Genomic DNA, 25,000 nt, shown 5'->3' with positions numbered 1-25,000 from the left:
GCTAGTTGGCAACCCTTACATAATTTTATCATTTTTTCTATGTCCTGATCCATTCCAGGCCAGTACGTATATGCTCTCATTAGTGCTTTCATTCTGGAGATTCCAGGATGTCCCATGTGGAATTCTTTTAAAATTCTCTTCTGTAATACTTGAGGTATTACCACTCTATCTGCGTACATTAGAGTTTCATCGCACTTTGAAAATGGAAAAACGGTTAATCCTTTCCTTTTCTTTTCTTTTTGTCCCACTTGTTTTTTTATCTTGTTAATGTATTCATCTGTTTTTGCTGCTTTCTTTATTTCCTCAAGTGTTACTGGAAGTTCCCTAACAGTATTTATTAATATATCTGTTAGTTCATTTTCTTCTTTTAGTGCAGCTATAACAGTTTCTTCAAGTAATTCAGTTTTATTTGGGATCAACCTGGACAAACCATCTGCATGTGCAATTTTGCTGGATGCTAGGTGTTTCATTTTAAAATTGTAGTTTAACAGAATCATGCTCCATCTTTGTAACCTATTAGCTGTATGAGTAGGAACTCCTTTTTTGGAACCAAAAATAGATAACAAAGGTTTGTGGTCCGTTTCCAATATAAAAAATCTTCCATGGATGAACCTATGAAATTTCCTCATGGCGTATACAATTGCCAGACCTTCTTTTTCTATCTGACTATAATTTTTTTCTGCAGGTAGCAAAACCCTTGAGGCATGAATAATTGGTTTAGTCGATCCATCTTTGAGTCTGTGTAGTAGCACAGCACCTAAACCGTATTCGCTCGCATCTGCTGCTACAATTAATTCTTTTTTCGGATCGTAGTGAACTAGTGCTAAATCCGATAACAGACATTTTTTAATCTTTAGGAATGCTTCATCACATTCTTTTGTCCAGAGCCATTTTTTATTCTTTTTCAATAATTCGTTTAAAGGTGCTCTTAGTTCATGCATCTTTGGGATATAAGAATTATAATAATTTGCTAGTCCCAAAAATGACTGTAGCTGCACTATATTTTCTGGTCTAGGCATGTTTTTGATTGCTTCAGTCCTATTAGGATTAGGTTTTCTACCATTTCGATCAATCACTTGTCCCAAATATTCAATTTTGTCCATCCCAAAATTACATTTTTCGAGAGCCACTTTCAATCCATAGTTTGATATTCTCTCGAATACTTTGCCAATGTGGATTTTATGCTCTTCCACATTTTTACTTCTTATAAGGATGTCATCTAGATAAGCCATAGCAAAATCCAAACCTGCTAGCATTGTATCCATAATTTGCTGGAACAAATTTGGGGCTACTTTTAAACCAAAAGGCAAACGTTTTAGTGAAAATAGTCCTTTATGGGTATTTAATGTCAGGTACTTAGCACAATCTTCCTGGACTGCGAAAAAATTTCCTCTGGGGTAGGAAGTGGGTAGTTATGCTCCTTGAGACAATCATTTAGACCTGCCGAAAAGTCCGCGCATACCCTGATTTTATTATTTTTCTTCTTAACGTAAACCGTGGGTGAAGCCCATTCAGAGTAATCCACTTTTTCTATTACTCCAATATCTTGAAGTCTCTTTAATTCTTTCTCTATAGTTTCTAATGCTGAATATGGAACCTTTCTTTTGGGTTTGAAAACTGGTTTAGCTTCGTCCCTTAGTTCAAATTTCACCTCCGTTTTCGTGCAGCAACCCAAACCTTCAGAGAATACCTCTTTAAAGTCTTTTTTTAATTCGTCAATAAACTTTCCTGGTAGTTTAGACTTTTCTAAACCCGCCAGACTTACTTTATTGCAAAATGAGCTTATGGGTTTTCCCCATAAATTAAAAAGAATCATTAAGTCTATACCGAACAAATTAGAATTTTTCCCCGGTACGACATATAACTTGGTTTTCACAGCATTCTCCTTTAGAGACACATTGGTAAAAAATTCACCCTTAAATTTTAGTTTATTTCCAGACACACTTCTGGCAATTTTTTTTGTATTTTGTAACTTTGGAAACCCAATTTTCTTCCAAGTTACTTCGTCAATTATACTTATGTCGCTTCCCGTATCTAGAAGACAGTTCACATTACCGCCATTAATTTTAATTTTAATATATTTTCTTTTATCACACCTAGACTCATTTTTAGAACCAATGGTCTTTATTTCTGCTTTTCGGTATTTTCCTTTCCTGCATACCGTTGATTTATGGCCTTTTTTATTACATTTCTTACATATTTTGTATTTAAAGTAACAATCTTTAGTGAAGTGGTTTTTTCCCCCACATGTCTTACAGGATTTTTCGTGTGCACATTTCATCACCCTTTCCATTTTTTTTCTTCAAAATTTTTTCCTTGGATGCTTGTATTGTCCTGCTTTAAATTTAACAGTTTCTGACACTCTTCTGTAACTTTTTGTAACGTTATTTCTGTGTCTTGGTTCATAATGGATAATATCCTTGAACGAATATCCTTATCTTTAGAGGCTGTTAAACCTTGCACAAAGATTAGACTTTTAAACATATCCTCTTTGAGGTCTTTTAATTTAAAGGATTCACAATGAGCATTCACTTTCCCTGCATAAGTGATAAAATCTTCGTCCTCCTGCTTCGTGATATTTAAACATTTATAACGTGTATAGAATAGACTATCTCGTTCACTGAAAATGTTTGACAATATTTTTATTGTTTCACTAAAAGAAATCTCTTCAGGTTTCTTTGGCAGGATAAAATTCGTATACTTTGTATTTTCCTGAGATCCAAGTTTTTGAAGAAGAAGGATAATCTTCTCTTCGTCTGTCCAAGACTGACATCTCTTAGCAAAAATATTTTCGTATCTCCGAAAATATGCCGGAAAAGTTAACCCATTTGTCGGCTCGTATACAAATTCGGATAAAGAATTTGCTATTCCTTCAGGAGTGAAACGACAGTCTTTCTGCTGCGTTAAAATACTCTGTAGTATTTCGCTTTGCTTCAACTGCTGCTTCTGAAGTAATTCCATTTGTTTTTGTTGAGCAAACAATGCCGATTGCATAGTTCTAGTGAATTCCGCTAATTGCTCCATGTTAAAAAAAAAATTTTTTTTTCTTTTTTTTTTTTTTTTTTTCACAAAACCACACAATTAAACAAAAGATTAACTCCTATGTCCTATAAATTCAATGAATTAAAAGCACAATGTCCTTCCGAAGAGAAGAAAAAAAAAAAAAAAAACTTGAAATGGACACTCTTTTTTTTTTTTTAATATTCTTTTAAAAAAAAAATGTTCGTTTCAAAATGTCAATTTCTTTTTTTTTTAGGAACGTAACCCACTGAAACACTTACTTTTTAAATGTTGGCTCTGTCGAAGTTTTTCTTTTTTCTTCTTCCTTCTTTGGATTTCTTTTGTTTTATGCTCGTTAATCTTCTTGAGTGCTTATTCCTTCGCTTTGTTTTTTAGTGAGTTTCGTTCAAATTCTTCGTCGCCAGTTGTTATATCGTAGATTATTATGAATAACAAGTCATTACTGGGGTTGTAAAGAAAGGGTTTATTTAGGTAAAAAGGTACACACATTTCTAAGCGTTCATTGACAGCTTAGTACTAGATTCTGTCTCCCTCGTGAGGAGAGTTTGCTTGTCTTTTTATAGACGTAACAGTCCATTCATTTGAGGGGTGTTGGATCAGTCCATTATATCATATATTTATATATATATTTATATATATATATATATATTTATTTATATATATGTATATTTATATATATATTTATAGGTTGATGACTTTGGGTTTTTTGTTGTCTAGTCTGGTGTTGTCAATTTGTGAGCGATTCCTAAAAAATATACCTTATCCATCAGAACGACAAACTAAACAACATACTTAAAACAACAAAAATAATAAAAAGCAAACGTCAACCCAAAAACTTAAAACACATCCTAACTTCCTCAAAACTCTTTCCGCAAACTAAAAAAGGGGGTTACAAAATGCAACAAACCGCGATGTAGAGTATGTGACATAATAATAGGAGGAAACACATACACATTCAAAAACCCAGAACAAACATTCAAAATAAAAAAGGATCTAAATTGCACCTCCAGAAATGTAGTATATGCACTAAGATGCATAACATGCAACAAATCCTACATAGGCGCCACCAAAAATTTCAGCAATAGAGTGGCCTTACATCAGAGCAACATCAAAATTGCAGATAACAGACACCTCTATATTTCAAAACACGTGCACACATGCAGTGAAACAGCTTCAAAATAATGCCAATCTTCCAAACAGACAATTATTTTTATTTACTTACACAGGAAAAAAACTTCATCACAAGATTCACTCCTGAACTGAACAGAGCCTAATATCAACACACAAAAACATGAAATGCAAGGCACACTCGCATGCACATCCATACACATATACACACCCAGACATAAATCAGAACCGACGCATTAAAGCACACACACACACGCGCATACAACCACACACAGACATAACACCCCTATCTCTAATACAACACACTGAACAATACCAATCCTACTTAACCTCGAAACCAACAACACTAGGAAACACCTTGAATCATAGTGTAATATCTGTTCCAACACCTCGCTCCCTCCTCAGTCAGTGGAGGAGAAATCCCTCATGACTGAGACAACTATCATCCCTTCTATCATCGCCATCCCATACCTATACCCCTCCAACTGGCCCCTCCCCTCTGGGGAACAAGATCTTCCCCACACTAGGAACCGATCCTGTGTCTGGCCATACCCACATGGGGAGACAAATAAATAGAAACATTAAAAAATCCCCTATACATATTTTTAAATACACCCCTCTTTCTAAACAAACATAATATAAGGAATACCCAAAAAGACTGAAACGAAAAATCACAATACTAAAATCCAAGAATCCAAAAAATAAATATCAAAATAGAATGAAAGCATCCCTACCCTTATTTCAGAAGAGCTGGTTTCCTCCCCCCTCTCCTCACACATACACATTAGTAACAACCTTAGATCACAGTCACCTTCCTAGGGAAGCAAATAACCTCATAATGCTATAAAACAGTACACACATTCTTAAACCAATAAAAGAAAACACACACACACACACACACTACCCTAAAGGAAAAGAAAAAAACACAAGCAGAAAGAGGGAGTGAGAGAGAGAAACACAACACAGGAGTGACCACAGCCAAGGTCGGCGGCCTCGACACAGTCCAATAAAAGAGTAATAAAAATTGAACATTCCTATGAATAGTAGACACTTACACGCTTCCACCCCTTGGAAACACTTCAAATGAACTACGAAAATGCTATCTTTACATCTCCAACACATTCGAAAATAATTTCTGACGAGGATGCTTCACAGAACGTCTGAAACGCGTTAAAAATGATTTCAATGATTTAAAAACATTATTACAATGATCCAAACAAAATTCTCAATGAAAAACCAAGACACGGAATAATAAAATAATGTTAAAAAAATACACATTGTTGGTGACTACCCCCTTATTTAAATATATATATATATATATATATATATATATATATATATATATATATATATATATATAAATTTCTTCGAAACTCCGCGGATTAAGGACTATCCACTTATCTTGTGCTTCCTTTTTTAAAATTAAATATGTTTTTAACTCTTTTTCAAGATGTCTTTTAACATGTTTTATTAATCATTTGTTCATATATATATATATATATATATATATATATATATATATATATATATATATATATATATATATATATATTTATAACCTTTTTACAACAATAAGGATCATCGGATGCCAGGATTAAATTTTAATGCCATGGGTGGTTTTGCTGTCAGAATAATAATTAGGGGACATACAATATTTTATTTATTTAGACAACCCAAGAACACAACGCATGAATTATATGACAGGAGCAGCATAAGTGATTAATAACAGATGCGGATTAAACATAACCTATTCCTTTAGATCAAAAACATAATTTATATACTTAATTTGTTAAATAAGCCATTGGAGCACATTCTGGACCTATCTGATTAAATTAATTATTAAATCATAGTCGTCTTCTAGTAATCAATGAACCAAAAGCACAACGGCCTGAATTACCTCCCTTTAACCATTATAAGAAACAAAATCGCTCCAGTTCAAACAGAATTAACTAGCAGTACTCAACGACATAATTTGATTATCTCCCTTCAAATCATCCTAAGCAACGACATAAAAACATTTTTCAAGTAGAATAACAATGAATTTTCAGACAGCAAGTAGATTAGAACACTTCACCCGAAATGTCCTACAAGGTTTATATATATTTAATACACCCATTATATTTTCTTCTCATATTCAATCAAATCCTTAACCTGAAATGGTCTTATATCCTTGTACCAATAAAACGATAATCTATAAAATTTACTTGCCACTAATACGAAATTAAAACTAACCATAACGTCTTTACAAGGTTGTTAGAGCCATAATATAAATATAGAAACAAAATTTTAACAAAATTCTTTTTACAAAAAATCAATCATTGGGAAATAAAGGAATTTAGGAACCCAACAAATGGGATATAAAAAATTTTTTTAAATGGCTTAGGGCTCTCCGTAGAAACTTCTCATAACTCTGTTCTTAAATAAGGATACGAAAATTAGGTGATACATTAATATTTAAATGGGCTTTTCCGTAACCAAAACTAAGGTAAATGTTTCTCGCATGCTTTTCCCGTTATTAGGGATTCCCCCCCTTTTTTTTTCTTTCTATTCAAAAAATGCTACACTGCAAAAATTGTGTTTATTCATAAAGTCTCAAGAAATGCTGTTTTTTATAATTTTCAAATGATATTATGCTTGAAATTGTCGAACTGAACATTGAAACAATTGTAACGTAAAATGAAATACAATTTTTGTTGCCATCAACACCTTGTCTTGAAGTCTTGATTTTCCACACAGTGTATATATATATATATATATATATATATATATATATATATATATATATATTATATAGATATTATATATATAATATATAGTATATATTATATATATTATATAGTATATGCATATATTATATATATTATATTGTATATATTATATATATATATATTTATTACATAGTATATATTATATATATATGTCATATACATATTATATAGTATATATATATATATATTATATATAGTATATATATATATTTTATATATATATTATAGTATATATATATTATATATATAGTATATATAATATATATATAGTATATATATTATATATATATTGTATTGTATATATATAGAGTATATATATTATATAGTATATATATTATATAGTATATATATATATATTATAGATATATTATCTAGTATATATATATATTATAGATATATTATATAGTATATAAATTTTATATATATATTATAGATATATTATATAGTATATATATATTATAGATATATTATATAGTATATATATATATTATAGATATATTATATAGTATATAAATTTTATATATATATTATATATATATTATATAGTATATATATATTATGAAGTATATATATATATATATATATACTATATAATATATATATTATATATATATTATATAGTATATATATAGTATATATATATATATATCATATATCATAAATATATTATGTATATTACATATATATATATATATATATATATATATATATATATATATATACACACACACACAGCCTTTTGAGATTTGGGAAAAAGTCACTCGACTGCCGAAAGACCCCATACTAACACCAACACCACCAGGAGGGTCTGTGTGGGGCGACCGTCTCCTCAAGAGTATAGAGACCTGTACCTGACTAAGTACCGACTATACATAGAGGGGGCAAATATAAAACCCATACCGGGTACCTGGGAGGCGATTGAGGGCAGAGTCCTGTCCCTCGCCATTTCCGATATACCGGAAAACCGCCTACTAGGGATGAAGTAGGAAGACATGGCGAGGCTCCTCCATAAACTTAACATCCCGGTACCAGAGAAGCTTCGCCATATGGGACATCCTCCTACCCACCAAGGGCGATGCGGAGAGACTCTCCATTCAAGAAATAAAGCATGGGAGAGTCAAACTCATACCCGAATAGGAGGGCAAGAGAAGGACTCGGGTGCAGGTATTTAATGTGCTAACCCAAATACCTGCGGAACTGTTAGGATGCCTCTTCAGCCAGTATGGTGAGGTGGAACAGGTTACCCCAGTACGGTCAAAAACTGGACTCACCTGGGCTGCTACACAATAGCAATGAGGCTGAGGAGGGAAGGTATTCGGGCGATACCAGCGCTGCTAACACACAAGGACGCCAGCATAACGGTAGTGGTGGAGGGCCGTCATCCGCACTGCTGGTTCTGCTAAAAGCAGGGCCACATGGCTAGGAGCTGCCCCCAAAGGGTAACTCCTGATCAAACAACCCAAAAGGCAGTCAAAACCCCTAAGACAGCGCCCGCGCCCACGCCAAAACAGGCGGCAACAACCCCTGCAACCACGGGACCAACCCCTCTAGCTCCAAGGAAAACCCAAACCACCCCGGAGGCCAAGGGGAAGGAATGAAGCACAGTAGTGAGACAAAAACGGAAGCCCATAATCCTTTCCGCCACCGTCCCACCACCAGCCCCAAAATCGAGGCAGCAGCCTCTGCAAATGCAGCAACAACAACTACCGCAGCAGCAGAAGCAGCAGCAGCAACGACACCAGCGAGAGCAGCAGCAACAAAAACAGCCGCAGCAGCAACTAGAGGAGCAGACACAACCAACGATCCCCACACCAATTGAGACAGGGATCAAGTGGAGAAAAGTTAAATGCAAAATGTCTAGAATATTCCCCGAGAAAAAAAAATTTTAGTATTAATGCTTTACTCTCTCTATAAATATAAACGAAAAGATCCCTCCTACCATAACCCATTCTCCACCATTTCCGCCATAGCAGCGAAACTCGAATGACAAGTGTCAGTGAGTGAAAAACTTTCCAACGTAATAGAGATGCCTTTTTGGCAAAGAAGAAAGCAGTTTAATGAATCTCTGAACACGTGGAAACTTCGGACCGGTATCTTTAAAATTATTTCAGTGCTAAATTGTCATAATTTCTTTGTTTGAAGTATCTCTTGGGAAGAAGAAAAAATGAACACTCTTAAATGGAAATTACAGTAACCTATATCTATTCCATTTTTTCATTCGTAATTATGGGAGGGGAATTTATCTTCAAATATCTTACATTTTAAATTAAAACGACAGACTTAAATATTAATAAGTCCTTACATCCCTCCCCCCGTTTTTTTTTGTTTGTTTTTTTTTTAATGGAGAGTAGACAGTGCATTGTGGATGCATTATCAGCAGTTCTCGTTACTCTCGCTTCCTCTTATTTGTCTCTCAGTCCTCATTTCCAATGAATGATGTTTCTGACAAAGAGTGAAGAAAAAGCTGCTCTCCAGGACGACAGTACTTCGTAAACAGTAGCCTTAGATGTCGGAAATTTTCTGTTCCTATGTCTATCCTTGTGGCCATGTCACTAGTAAGGGTGCTGGAGGTAAATGTTTCATCTGGGCTGAGTTTATCCGCTTTATAGTCAGGGACCCATACCTTGGATTAACCACTAAGGAGGCCGTCCTATCAGCAGGTGCAAAATACTGGGGCTGCTGTATTGCCATTTGGTGAATGGACGCTAGACCATGCAGTAGTTTTGAGTGGGGCCTCTCGATGCCATACTAGTGGGTAATTGTTACGGCTTTACCTTATGCCAGTTCTGGCAAATAGCAAACAGGATCCTGAACAGAAGCGTGTTCTATCCCAACCATCATCAATGGACCTGAGGTCATCTCGTCAGCATCAGACAAGGCCAAACTATTTGTGTCAAGAACTTTGCAGCTAATTCTATCCTATGCGACGAAGGCCATCAACTCCCCGTATTTCCTCCTATGATAGACAACATGCTCTGCAACATACACATATCTGTGCGTGATGTCGCTAAGCTAATCAAGAACCTTGATTCCAGTAAAGCAACTGTCCCTGACGGCAGTCTAATCATTGTGCTGATAAAGCTTCAACTAGAACTTGCCCACATATTTGCAAAACTGTTTAAGCGTTGCCTTAAAGAGAAGTGCTTCCCAACACCCTGGAAAACCTCATCAGTATGCCCTGTATTTAAGAACTCAGGTGATAAGTCCTCTCCCTCTCAGTACAGACTAATGTCTCCTGTGTGTCATGAGTAAGTTGCTGGAATCCATATTAAATAGAGAAGTAGTCAACCACCTCAGCAGAAATAACCTTCTTAGTGACATACAATATGGTTTCCATTCTGCCAGATCTACAGCAGATGTGCTAACTGTTATATCTCATAGGATTAGCGAATCTCTTGATAAAGGCTTCATCTCTAGGGCAATTGCTCTTGACATATCAAAGGCCTCCGATAAGGTATGGCATAAGGGCCTACTTTACAAGTTTCCAGCTACGGTATAACTGGAAATGTTTTCTCAATAATTAAATCATTTCTCTCCAATAGGCTCATAAGAGTAGTTGTTGATGGGCAGAAATTAGAGGCCATCAATATTAATGCTGGAGTCCCTCAGGGGTCCATCCTGGGCCCAACTCTCTTCTTGATCTACATCAATGATCTCCCAAAACACATACTTAAATCTTTCGTTGACATCTATGCTGATGACACGACCATCTATGGCAACACATCAAAGGCCGTAAATGACAAAGTTCTCTCTTCTCTGATCTTGAGCGCATGGTACAGTGAGGGAAGAGGTGGCTGGTTACTTTTAATGCATCCAAAACCAAGCTCCAATCTTTACATCATTAAAGCTCTGATCCCCATCTGGCATCAATTGATATGGGTGGCTCTCGTCTAGGGAAAGCTCCATTTTGCTTCTGGGCTTGACCTTTACCCCTGACCTGAAATGGAATATGTACATCAAGTCAGTTGCCAAGATTGCTGGAAAAATGGTAGGATCCTTCTACCGCTCCAGAAGATATCTCACCCCTGATGCAATTCTCTGTCTGTATAAAAGCCAAGTACATCCAAGGATGGAGTACTGCTACCACATCTGGGAAGGAGCTGCTAAAAACAGCCTATTCTGCCTTGACAGAGTACAAAATAGGCTTTGTGGCCTAGTGGGTGGTGCCCTTTTCTTTTCCCTGCAACCTCTCTCCCACAGAGACGTTGCGAGCCTGTCTTTGTTATATCGTTACTACCATGGCAGGTGCTCGTCTGAACTCCAATCTCTGGTCCCCCCCTCGCCAATCTTTCACGATAAACACCCGCTTAGCTGAAACCACTGTCAAAAATTTTCCCCACTCCTTATCTGTGCCTAAATCAAAACGTAGATTCCATAAACAAAGCTTTTTTCTTAGAAGTGCACGCCTGTGGAACTCTGTTGCCTGTTTCCCACCTGACTACAACCTGGATATCTTCAAGTCCAATGTGAACAAATTCTTGATGAACCGCCTCCTTAAGTAAGACACTTTATCACATCTCCAACACTAACATACTGTACACACAATAACCCTTATCCCCAAGTGGCTCCCGGGCCTTGATAAGTGGTGACTACCTTGTTAAAAAAAAAAAAAAAAAAAAAAAGACTGCTCCTCTGAGGATGAATCCACAAGTGAGAGGGAGAAGAACTTAACCTCACGTCTCCCCGGTTCATTCGAAAGAATTAAAAAGAAAAACAAAAAAAGAAAAGGTGCCCCAGCCCCTATACTCCCTGTGAACATACACCACCCCTAACAACAAAATCCATTTCCACCCCCAAATCAGATACCACACCAACAACAAACATGACACCAACACTAGACACCGCACATCGCCCCAACACCAGACACTACACCAGCACCACACAAAAACCCGTTCCCACACCAATGCAAACTGAGCTACAACCCCAAAAAGAAAAGGAAAAGAATGAACCGAGGGAGGGGAGAGACTCCTCTGCCTCTTGCAGACCAACCAAATTAAAAGCCCTTGCCCTCGAGGAACTATGTTATGTAGACCCTCTATTTGTAGCAACAGACATTTCCCATCGGCAGAGGAAAAACTTAAAACCTCTTCTCGATTACAAACAGAGGAGAAAGATATAAATATCCCCTCAAATTTCCCGGACGCCCCGCTGCTAATAATTTTTGTCAGAACTCCAGGGGCCTGCAAGACCAACTTCTGGACAAGACTGCAGGCTGCTGAAGGGGCGTTTCCGGGAATCAAACTGGTGAAGAAAAATGACCCTTCTCTTGATGAACTGTCAAAACAATGCAAGTAAAGGGTCCCAGTGTTGGTCCATCCGTCACTCTACAGGGCCATTAAATTAATTTATCCTTTGGACGTCGGCGGCATTGCAAGAGAAGATCAGGATATGAAAAACCTGACCACCTTGAGCATGGCACATAACGTCGGCGTCCTCTCCCCGGCTGACTTCGGAGCTGAGTGTGACACACCCTAAGGTAGGTACCATGGCTTTGAATTTGGCTAGTTTGAATGCGAGGGGCTTGAGATAATCGGGCCAGGGGGCTCGCCTCCGGCACAACCTCTTGTCCCTGGGAGTGGATATGGCTGCAATTCAGGAGACGCATTTCGTTTCCTCTGTGGACTGTCAGGTGCTGGCCCGAGATTTTGAGGTTTCTTTGCATATGGCAGTCCACGGGGGGAAGGGAGTTTCCGTGCTGGTTAAATGTACCCTGTCGGCGACGGTTAACGTTGTTCATAGGGATATGGTGGGCAGGCTGGTTGTGGCCGATGTTGCCGTAAAAGATTCTGTGTTTCGGGTGAATGCGGTTCATGCGCCCAGCACCGCTTGTGAGAGGCTCTCATTCTTCAGTCAGCTTGACGCGTTTGTAGATTGTCGGAAGCGGGTAGTGCTAATGGGAGATTGGAACGCCATCTTAGACCCCGAGATAGATAAGGTAGAAGGCGAAGCTAGAGGGTCAGAGAGGTACGAGTCCAACCTGGCTGATCTGATGGTTAGATGCAGTTTGGTCGACAGGTTTCGGGTCGAGCATCCGGGGCATGAGATGTGGATGTGGACCAATAGTGTTTCCTCCTATCCAAACACTTACTTGGACACGATGTTAGTTAGGAGAGGCAAAGTAGACTTTTTATCTTGTCCCACGTTCACTTGGCTAGGCCAGACAGATCATAAACTAGTTATGGCCCGGCTGAAGCTAGAAAATAGGCCTAAGTTAGTGGCTCATTGGAAGTTAAACACCTCCCTTCTGGAGATACAAGACTTCCAAGAGAAACTAATAGAATTAATTCATAAAGCACTAGTGGGGGCGGTTACCGGGGGTAAATGGTGGGTAGGTCTAAAAGCCAAAATTAGAACCTTCTCCGTCAAGTATGCCCAGCGCCTCACACTAGATAAGGCCAAGACAAAGAAGCTAGAGCAGAAACTAGCCCGGGTTACAGGGGAGGGTCATAGGGTTAGTCAGGAACTAGCTAAGCAGGACCTTCTGCGTGAGAATAGCGAGCGTTATGAAGGTCAAGTAGTCAGAGCTAGGCTTAGAGATAGGCAATGAAGCAGTCAACTCCAACACTGACGCGCGTCGTGAAATTTCTAGGCGTGGCTCAGACAAATACATTGCAAAGGTAAGACATCCGGATGGACGTACCCTGGAATGGACTCGGGAGATCTGTGAGGGGTTTCGAGAACATTTCGAGGAGCATTTTACGCAGCAGCTCGTTCTTCCGGTCCTTGAGTTTAGCGACTATTTGGCTGACTCTCCTCGCCTCGAGGCAGCTAGAGCAGCTAGTTGCGAGGGCCAGGTGATGGAGCGGGAGGTTTTTACTGCACTGAAGCAGGTCAGTTGTGACAGATTGCCGGGACTCGATGGTCTGCCATACGAACTTTATTTGAGGCTGTCGCCCATGTTTTTTTTTTTTTTGTTTGTTTGTTTTTTTTTACATAGGCATCACCACATTATCAAGGCCAAGAGGCCACTCAAGGATAAGGGTTAAAGAGTGTACAGTAGAAATTAGACAATATAGTAATCATTAGTAATGAAAATTTGGTAAATTTGATAACTTATATGGAACGGCTCATCAAGAACTTATTTACGTTAGACTTGAACACAACCATATTGTAATCAGCCGGAAAGCAGGAAAACGGAAGACAATTCCACAAGCGTGCAGTTCTAAGAAAGAAGCTTTGTTCATGGAATCTACGTTTAGGTTTAGGCACAGATAAAGAGTGGGGGAAATTACTGATAGTGTTTACAGCTAGACAAGGTTTTCTTGTGAAAGTTTGGCGAGGGGGGACCATAGACTGGAGCTCAGTCGAACACTTTCCATGAAAATAACGATAAAGCAGAGACAACCTCGCAACATCTCTTCTGTGAGATAGAGGTTGCAAGGAAGAGAAAAGGACATCTACGAGGCTACGAAGTCTATTTTGAACTCTATCAAGGCAGGCCAAGTCCTTTCTAGCAGCTCCTGCCCAGATGTTTCTGCCTCTTCTGACAGATGTGTTCAACCATTGGTTTGCTCAGGGATCCCGGGGCAAGTCACCAAGGAAATGATCACATTGCTGAGGAAAGGTGACTGGCATGGTGGGGAAGAGTTAGACGATTGCAGGCCCATAATTCTTCTAAACACTGAGTTGAAGATTTTGGCCAAGGTCCTGTCGAATCGGCTGCAGGTTGTTATTGGCGAGTTGGTTGAACCGGAACAGAACTACGCTGTGAAGGGGAGATTGATTCAGAACAACTTGAACCTGATACACATGATCCTAGAGGGAGGGGTAGATGACAACACGGAAGCCGCGCTGATCAACTTAGATCAGTCCAAAGCTTTCAATAGGGTCGACCATCATTTCTTGGCATCTGTCTTAGAGGCCGCCGGTTTTAAACCGGACTTCTGCAAGCGCTCGAAACCCTTTGTTATCTCTCGGTCGGTTTGTCAGGGTTGTCCGCTGTCGCCCCTGCTCTATGTCCTGGCTTTGGAGCCCCTGCTCTGCAAGCTGAGACGTGGGGAGGCAAATTCAGCCCTGCACGGAATTGAAATACCCGGTGGCTTAGCTGCCAAGGTATCCGCGTTCGCCGATGATGTCACGGTCTTTGTGTCGAGCTTCAGAGACATTGAGATTGTGTCGAAGGCGCTCGCTCGGTATGAAAGAATTACAGGGACCAAGATAAACCGTAGCAAGTCAGTAGAACTGCGGTTGGGCACCTGAAGTGGCAACACCAACCTCCCGGCGCCCTTCAGCTGGACGGATAGCCCGGTCCGGATCCTCGGCGTGTGGTTTGGACCGGGTCTACAGCTTGACAAAAATTGGTTGGAGGTACGGTCAAAGGTGGAGGCTGCAGTCAATTTGTGGCTTCCTAGGAAACTTTCCTTAAAGGGTAGAACTGAGGCGTGTGTCACTTACATCTTTCCTCTCATCCTTTACCGACTGGCTGTACTTCCCCTGCCTGCACAACACCTAACAGTTCTCGTCAAACTCTTGTCCTTGCTTCTTTGGGATAGAGGAAGACACTGGGTGAGCAGACAGGTCTGTATTCAACATCTGTGTGAGGGAGGCTTAGGAATGCCAGACTTGAAGTGTCATTGAGACGTTGATCGGCTGGCCTTCCTGAGCTACTATATGCAAGATGACCAACCGTGGCACCCCGTGGTTACTGCCGCCTTCCCTGACCTCGTTTTCGACCCTTCTATCGAGAGCCATCGCCGGCCACGGAGGGAATCTGCCTACATGAAAGAGTGCCGAGCCACGCTAAAACGACTACAAAGGTCCAGCAACCTTGTGACTGCTACCCGTAGGGAACTCAACAGGGATTTAGTGAAGGGGGCCGCCGCCGACCCGCTATGCATGTGTTTGGGTTGACAGCAAAGTGAGATCCGCTCCGTGTGGAGCTGGGCTCCAGGTTCGAGTCATCTGAACAATTCGGAGTTCTTTCTGACCTGGCAATTGGCCCGAAATGCACTTCCACTCAACAAAGTACAATGCAGTTCCGGGTTTTTGGAGTCGCCTGATTGTCCCCATTGTGGGACAACGGCCGTAGAAACGACTAATCACGCTTTTTTTGATTGCCACAAACTCCGCCGGTACTGGTCGTATGTCAGCGAAGTGACAGCTCGCATTGATCCTAAGCATCCTCGCTTAATTACCGTATCCAATGTCGTGGACAACGTAAGTCCGCCATGGGACCGGGAAAGACAAATGGTCTACGTTAAGATCCTGGCCGTGGTGAGAATGGTGATTTGGACGTCGTGTCTGCAAGGTTGCCAGGGAGTGTTGTCTTTTTCTGATCAGGATCTGATCGCTTTCTTTAAACACCAACTACGGGTGAAGATCAGATGTGATAGAAGAAGGCTGCACCGCGCAGTATTTGACAGAAGATAGATACATGTAGCAAGTCTATGTGTACGAAGAGGAGCCAAATTTGAATACATGTTCCCCGCCTAGGTGTGGAACGCGCAGTTCCGTAAAGTAAAATTAAACAAGTAGCCTCTCACCTAGCTGAGTGTGTGTTCCATCCCTCCCCGATTAGGAAGACTCCAAGATACCCACCCCAATTTTTTTTTTTGTTTTTACCCCTTCCTCTAAATTTCACCCATCTTAGAGAGAAAGAAATACAAACTAACGCCCATCCCTTACCCACAAAATTTTCTTTTCTCTATTCACGCATATCTAGAGGGCACCCCCACTTAGAAACAGACCCGCAGAAGCGAGGTTCCTTTTATAAACCTAGTGGAATGGACATCTATCAACTAGACTGGGTTGGGAGGGTCCTACTAATCACCCCCGCCTTTTTTTTTCTTCCCCCGCCCTCGAAACAAATGAATTATTGTACCATTTTTATTATCTTTTTTGTTTTTACACGTCAATAAAAAATGTTTTAAAAATTGGGAGTTAAGTAGGACGCCCCCCCCCCCAGTATGAAAGGGTGATTGCGGTATTATGGTGAAAGAAGATACTAGCTGGGAGAAACTTTGGATTTTGTTTAGTTCTGGAGTGACAAGGATGACCAACGACCCCTATAATCCTCCCTTTTGAGTTGGCCATGTGCCTAAGTTTTTTGTTCGTTGTTGATTTTCAACGTATTTTTAACATGAATAGAGGATTTAATATCTCAAAGCGTAGTATCTGCTGGAATAGATACTGCAAGCAAAGACCATATGTGGGGGCAACTCCACATATAAGACCTTGGTCAATGTAGGAGCAACGCTTCATACCAATTGTCACTATCCAGGTCTCCTACTCTCCCGGAGAGCTGGTCCCCATTTCCCCTTCACTCCTCCCATTAAAAATCGGCCTTGTGCCTAATTTGCTTGGTGGGGGAGCAAATAAATACTGCTTTTCTTCGCCTTTTGGCCAAGATCAAAGTGTAGTATCTATTCTTACTACATGCTGTACTTATGTTTGTAACTTTCTGATATAAAATGGGGATCACTTTTCTGTATTAATTTAATGTAAAATAATCACCCATTTTACAACCAGTCAGTCTCAAAGCCATTCGTCATTCTCCAGATCATTCAAGTTGTTTTGAAAGAAACACTAGACTAGCTGAAAACATTATCAATAATTTTCCCCACTCTTTATCTGTACCTAAACCTAAACATAGATTCCATGATCAAAGCTTCTTTCTTAGAACTGCACGCCTGTGGAATTGTCTTCCGTTTTCCTGCTTTCCAGCTGTCTATAATATGGTTGTCTTCAAGTCCAACGTGAACAAGTTTCTGATGAGCCGTTCCACTTAAGTTAATAAATTTACCGAACTTCCATTACTATCGATTACTATATTGTCCTTTTGACTACTCTACACTCTTTAACCCTTATCCTTGAGTGGCCTATCGGCCTTGATAAGTGGTGACGCCTATGTAAAAAAAAAAAAGGATTCCAGTTATTTTTTAAGCATTCAAGTTATTCTTAAGGTCATTCAATTCATCCTTAAGTTCATTAAAGTCATTCTAAGTCATTTACTTTTTATTTAAGTTATTTCAGCCCATTTTTTGGTCATTTTAGTTTATCTAAGAATTTCATGTCAATCCTACATTCACGCATTCATTCATATATGAGAGCACGCGACTAATGGCTAGGCCTTGTTTTATATTTCACAAGTACCTTCAAATTATCATCAGATGAGGTTGGTTTTGGTGTGTCAACAACTATGTCTTTACTGTTAAGTAATTTATGACTTTAAAATGAGTGTCTTCCATAGTGATGAAATGCTGCTTGTAAAAGTGTGCACGATTCAAAAAGATATTTACTGGCTAAGAATTTGTTAATTATTATGCTAGATACTTTTCATTTTTGTAACTAGTTTTGTAATCAATGTTATTAGTTGTAGTATATCTATTCTTAGTTTAAATAGTTTTAAAAGTATTTATCTTTTTATATTAGTATTCTGGTGTATTATTTTTGTATTATTTGCTAAAATATTTCGATGTTGATAAAGGGTTTTCATATTTTTCAAGCTAGTGTTAGAGAGATGCAAGATGAGATATATATATATATATATATTGCTCTGACTCCCATCAACTCTAGTTGCCAAACTTTTACAAAAAACTCTTAACAAGCTACAACCGCTATCAACAATTTCCCTCACTCTCTAACTGTGCCTAAATCTAAACACAGATTCTATTAACAAAGCTTACTCAGAATCACCCGTCTGTGGCACTGTTCCGCTGGCCTGCTTCTCGGTTGAATACAACACGGTAGCCTTCAAATCCATAAACAAGTTCTTGTTGAACTATCCTCATAAATAATCAAATTCTACCCAATTTACACTAATTGCTACACTACCACCTTACATTCATTAAGCCTTATCTTCAAGTGGTCTTTGGGCCTTGATAAGTGGAAACTCCCAAGTAACATATTATATATATATATATATATATATATATATATATATATAATAAAAACATTGCAGTTTTTCCCCTCTGAACCAAAATATTTTAGGTTTACAACAACAGATGCTACATACAAATTTATTATGTCTGCACTATTAGCTCTTATGTAACGACATTTTAGACACATTCATTCGTGATAATAAAGCCGTAGATTTAATCCTAGGAGTGACATCATCACCATTGCAATCACCTATAGATGAGTTCCCAATTTTACCCTCTAATTACTAAATCCTTCCATCGTCCCATTTACACCACGTAAATTTATACATGGGGTACTTATATTAAGACGCTACCCTTCATAACTGATCTGTAAACTCATAGGCATAGCATTCACCTTCCATTCTCCGAAACAAATAATAATAAGGTCTCCCTGGACATATTCCTGCCTTTCTGATTGGATGATACATGACAGAATGAAACTAATCCTAGTATTAAATGAACACTCGTCACTTACCGCTAAAGAAATACGATTAAATACTACCTTATTCAGCATCCAAAAATTTTCATTTTAATGTAGATTTTCCAAAGGTATGCTATCGCTATGATTCGTATCACCTTCTATTGTTTTTTTGGTTTTTTTTTACCTCCTTGTTGCCCCCCCCCCCCACTAACTAAATGTAAACACACAATTTATGTAAAATGTTAAACGGTAAATATCAGTGCGTTACTTATGGAACGAAAGGTTAATTAAATTGCAGAAACACCTATTAAACTATGCAAGTTCTATAATAGGATAACCCCTACCCTCCCCCCCCCCAAAAAAAAAACAAAGAAGGAAAACATAAAAATGTTTCTGTGAACTGCTCATGATAACTTTATTCTTTCTAACTAAAAAGCATTCAAAACTATGTAACAACACAAAAAATATGATCCACATTTCTTTTATTTTTCAGTTTTTTGGGGGAGGGGGATTCCATATTTATAAATGTCCGATAACATGTTTCCTTATTTTCGTTGTTGAAAACACAACGAATTTAGCCTGTCACAACTTACATACTCATACTCTCCCACCTCCCTCCCTAAAGTTATCATATGCCTTGCAATACGGATAACATTTCACGGTTTGTTTTCGTTTTTCTCAGTTATTTTATTATCGAATTCAAACAGTTTTATTTGTTCGTTTTTTTTCTTTTTATTTGTTTTTTTCATTATCAAAATGAAATGAAAAAGCTTCATTTGTTTTTGGGATGTTTTCTTTTTGTTTGTTTTTTGGATTTAGTTTTTGTTTCTTTTTGTTTTATTTATTAATTTTTTTTTTTTTAGGTGCAGTCTTTAAAATTACCACTAGCCAGAGGCGCTGAAAACGACATTAACATTTAAAATTACAGGATACAAATAGTTTCTAAAATGTGAAGAAATTATAGTTTTAAAAAGTGCGGGATCATTTTTCTATATTAATTTAATGTGAAATGAGCACCCAATTTATGGCTACTTTTTGTGGGGGTGCTGGTAATTTTTATAGGAGGTTGTTATTTAGTCATTGTGATAGACCAACACAAAACCAACTAACAGGCAAAAATAATTGTTGATATTTGTAAAATCTTACTTGGTTTCCAACTTAATGACTTTTGAAGGTTTTCGGCTATACTGAAAACGAATATTGCATTTAAATTTTCCGCAAATAAGTAGTTTTCTAGATATTAAGCAATGTAATTGTTATATTTTATAAGGTTATAAATGTTATAAGTAGTGGCCATTGATGTACTGAATAAAAGCATTAAAATACGTTCAAACACAAAACTTATCCGGGTAGGTAGAAGAGTAATTTATCTTGACTTTGTCACGTTTTTGTTTGTTAGCTTCTCTTAATAGAACTCACCAAAACGATGAATTCTTAATTTTCATTATTTCGAATATACCTAATTTCTTTTATTACAAATTATTTTTCTGCTTTATTTTTTGTGGCTGTGAAAAGTGAAATAATTGAAACCAAGTATTGCAGTAATGAAAAAAAATATTTTTTTTTAAATACACAGAAGTTTTGTTTCATTTCTTTAGGATAGGATTCCATGTCTTCAAAAGCTGTTCATAACATGAGGAAGTTAGGGGTTAGGCAGCAATAATAACAACCGTACTTTAATTTTTTTCCACCGGGCAATGCCGGTTAGCGAGTACTGCTAGTATATATATATATATATATACATTTTATTTTTTATTACCATATCTTTCTGTTAAGTTACATTATTGTTTCAGCTACCTGGCCGTTTTTTTGGCCGTCTGTAGGAACATTTCTGTAGCTACCTACAAAAAAAAAAACGGCCGGGTAGCTGAAACAATAATGTAACTTAACAGAAAGATACGGTAATAAAAAATAAAACGCATATTTGCTCTACAACAGTATTGAGCACTTTTTTCAGTTTTTTATTAATTACTATTTCCACTAAATATATATATACATATATATCTCTTATCAATATTTTTTACCAAAATTTGTATATATCAAAATTCGGTAATGTTCATATGCCAATAAAATCAAAGTCAATATTAGTTGACTCAATTATTTAAGCTTCATGGTTATCAGTTTTAATCAAGCATGCATATAATATTTTTGCAAAAATAAACAACAAAATATCAAATAAGAACATTTTATGGTGTATTGTCTTATGTGTTACAATTGTTTCATAATCATTTGAACAAATTTAAACATATTATTTAAAAATATTCCAAAAATAGCTACCCTTCAGACACCAAAATACATTTGTCATATATATATATATATATATATATATATATATATATATATATATATGAATATATTCATAATCCCTATTTTAATATATATCTATCTATTATATATATAAAAGTGAACGTGTGTGTATCTGTGTACATTTTCCTATGCAATAACTCTCAATTTTCAGTCTACCGACTTGAAATTTAATATACAGGGTACTGAGATTTGGAAAAATCTTTGTGATCGGTTTTCGTCCAGAAATTTTTACAAGATCAGTATCATTCTGAAGTTCGACTCTTTCAGATGACAAATATCGAAAAATTAATATCTTCACCTTCAACTGGGCACTTTTCTACAGGGGGGTGGTCGCTTTTTTTGCTGATATTTTCGAAAGTCATCCTCTCCTTTTGATTGTCTAGCCTTAATTAAAACCTGTCACTTTCGGTTTGGCAGTGGTCGTAACAGCAAAGATGTCAGGGGTTTTCCCGTTCTTTTCCTCCTTTGCGATATGGGTTCGAGCCTGCCTTCCTACCACTTTTTTTTTTTTTTTTTTTTTTAAAGTTAAAAAGAAATTGACCTCTGCGGTCTCTACAAAATTACTCAGTCAATTTCTGGTCTAGACATAAATTTTACATTTTTAAATTTTGCAGACATAAGGCAAGCTTTTTTTTTTTTTTTTTTCTGAAAATTTGCCTTCCAAGGGGTCAAAGTTCAAAAGTAATCTTTGCAGTCTCTAGCAAACTATTCAGCCAATTTTGGGTCTAAACATTTGAAATTTTACATAAAGGGTAATCAGACATGCAGCAAGCTTTTTAATCAGTTTTGGTCGAAAATTTGGCTTCCAAGAGGTCAAAGTTGACATAATTGACCTTTACAAACTCTACCAAACTCCTCTGCCAATTTTTGGGCTGAAAACTTGAAATTTTAGATGTAGGTTACTTGGACATGGGTCAAACATTTTAATTTTATTTGAGCCCAAAACAATAAATTTTAAGGGATTAAATTTCTTAAAAAAAAAAATAAATCTCTGCAGTCTCTCCCAACTTTTCTCTATTGTTGTTAAGGAAGCCTATTATATAGAAAGGCATTAACGTACATATGCACACTTTTTAATATATACATGTGCGCATAAAGTTATAAACAGTACATAGGGCCCGAGCAAAGCCGGGCTAAACTGCTAGTATATATATATATATATTGTCAGACGAGTGCCACTCCATCAGACACTGAAAGTTCATGAGCCCGAAAATGACATTTAGTCCTGCCGGCAAATTCACATGCTCAAGCAGACATGACACTGAAGACGGTCATTGGTATACATACATATATATATATATATATATACACGCACGCACACATACATATGTACACATATCACACACATATATACATTCATACATACACAATACATAATACGCACACATACATATACATACACACACACATGCAAACATACACAAGACGGTCATTGGCATACATACATATAAATATATACATGCATACATACATACATACATACATATCTATAAGCATACTCTCATATATACCCATATACATAATGCATAATACACAAACATACCCACATACATACATATACATCTACATACACACATATACTTACACATATGCACATATATATACATACACCTACCTACATATACATACACATGCATATATATGCATTCATGCACATACATGCACATATACATACACACATGCATACATACACATACACATGTGCATACATACACATAAACACATATATGCATATACATACATGCATACAAACATATAAATGTATATACATACACACACAAACATATATACACACAGACCCATATAAATACATATACACATAGATATAAATACATATACACACACATGTACATATATAAATACATGATTGCAACATCTTGTCAGACGAGTGCCACTCCCTCAGACACTTAATGTCTATGAGCCCAAAAATGACTTTTTTTTTTTTTTAGTCCTACTGGTGAATTCACACGCTGAAGTAGGCATGGTACTGAAGATGGTCATTGAGATCAATTATTACATACTTCCAGCATTTCAAGCCTCCACACGTCACAACTTTTCCATCGCCACAGGACCATTTTTATAGACAAATGCCTGAGGAAGTATCTATACACAGATGATGTTACAGAGTCTTAACTTTGTACGACAGCTAAGTCTCTCTCTCCGTTCAAAATGTTGAGATCCAGCAACAAGCAAGAGCAAGATAGCCAGCAACAAGTTAAACTGCAGACCAGCTTAATGCGGGTACTGGTCTCCCGCTTTATGATTTTTTAAATCAGTGATTTGCTTCTCCTAGAAAGGTTGCCTTCACCACTGCTTTACGGGAGCCCTCTCCACCCCAATATACACATGCATACACACAAATATACACGGTGCTAGTTGGCCGTTGACCCCGAAAAAGGGTTCATTCGCCCTTTGGAAGGTTACATGGTACCAGTAGCATATGACATGACCTGACAATAATATATATAAATATACATACACATATACATAGATAGATATAATGATGGCAGATTAATTGTTACATGCATCCAGCATTTCAGGCGTACACATGTCACAGCTTTTTTATCACCACAGGACTTTTTTTTTTTTTATAATAGACAAATGCCTGAGGGAGTATCTATACAAAGATGATGTTACAGAGTTTTAGCTTTGTACGACAGCTAAATCTCTCTCTCGGTTCAAAATGTTGACATCCAGCAACAAGCAAGAGCAAGATAGCCAGCAACAAGTCAAACTGCAGACCAGCTTAATGCGGGTACTAGTCTCCCATTTTGTGTTTTTTTTTTTTTAAATCAGAGATTTGCTTCTCCAAAGAGGTTGCCTTCACCACGCCTTACGGGAGCCCTCTCCACTCCACACACACATGGAAATAAACACATGCATACATACAGATGTATGCCAACATACATATGCATGTGCCACACATGCAAACACACACACATAGTAGCACACAAATACGCATATGCATACACATGCATATTAATATGTACACATAATACACATGAAGGAACATTCCAAAAGTCTTAAATACTCAATGATCAGGACGACGATGATGATGGTGATGGGCATGATTAAAGGAGATTGATTGATGTCAGTCTCTCTCCTTTTTTTTGTCATATACATACATAGATACATACATGCATGCATGTATGTATGTATATGACTTCCTTTCACATGTTTTCTTGTATTATTTCCAGTGCCTCATTAATATTGGACTGATCATAACGTACACTTTAAGTAATTTTATTTTAATTTAAAAGTTATTTCCATTTCAATAAATATCTGTTAGAAAAAAAAGAAAAGAAATGATTAAAGTTAATGATTTTCTTCATTTGATTTTCAGAACCGTCATTTGTTTTCTTAATAAAATAACATTTTCTTTGCTTTAAAAGTTACTTGTTATTTGTGGATGGCTTTTACTGGGAAACTAGTTGACCTGTAAAAAAGGGGGAAAAAATATTTCTTCTTACTGCTTTTTGTATTTTTACTAGATCATG

General features: G+C 37.2%; 1 protein-coding gene across 1 annotated transcript in view; it reads left to right on the top strand.

The window, feature by feature from the left end:
- Positions 1 to 25,000, top strand: part of LOC145245997 (phospholysine phosphohistidine inorganic pyrophosphate phosphatase-like) — a 120,467-nt gene that overhangs the window by 50,686 nt on the left and 44,781 nt on the right. The window lies entirely within an intron of this gene.

This window comes from Euprymna scolopes, chromosome 23, assembly GCF_053919585.1.
Source record: "Euprymna scolopes isolate OS-2025 chromosome 23, ASM5391958v1, whole genome shotgun sequence".
Classification (NCBI taxonomy): Eukaryota; Metazoa; Mollusca; class Cephalopoda; order Sepiida; family Sepiolidae; genus Euprymna; species Euprymna scolopes.
Note: the sequence above shows the minus strand (reverse complement) of the source record. Positions and strands in the feature narration are given on the sequence as shown.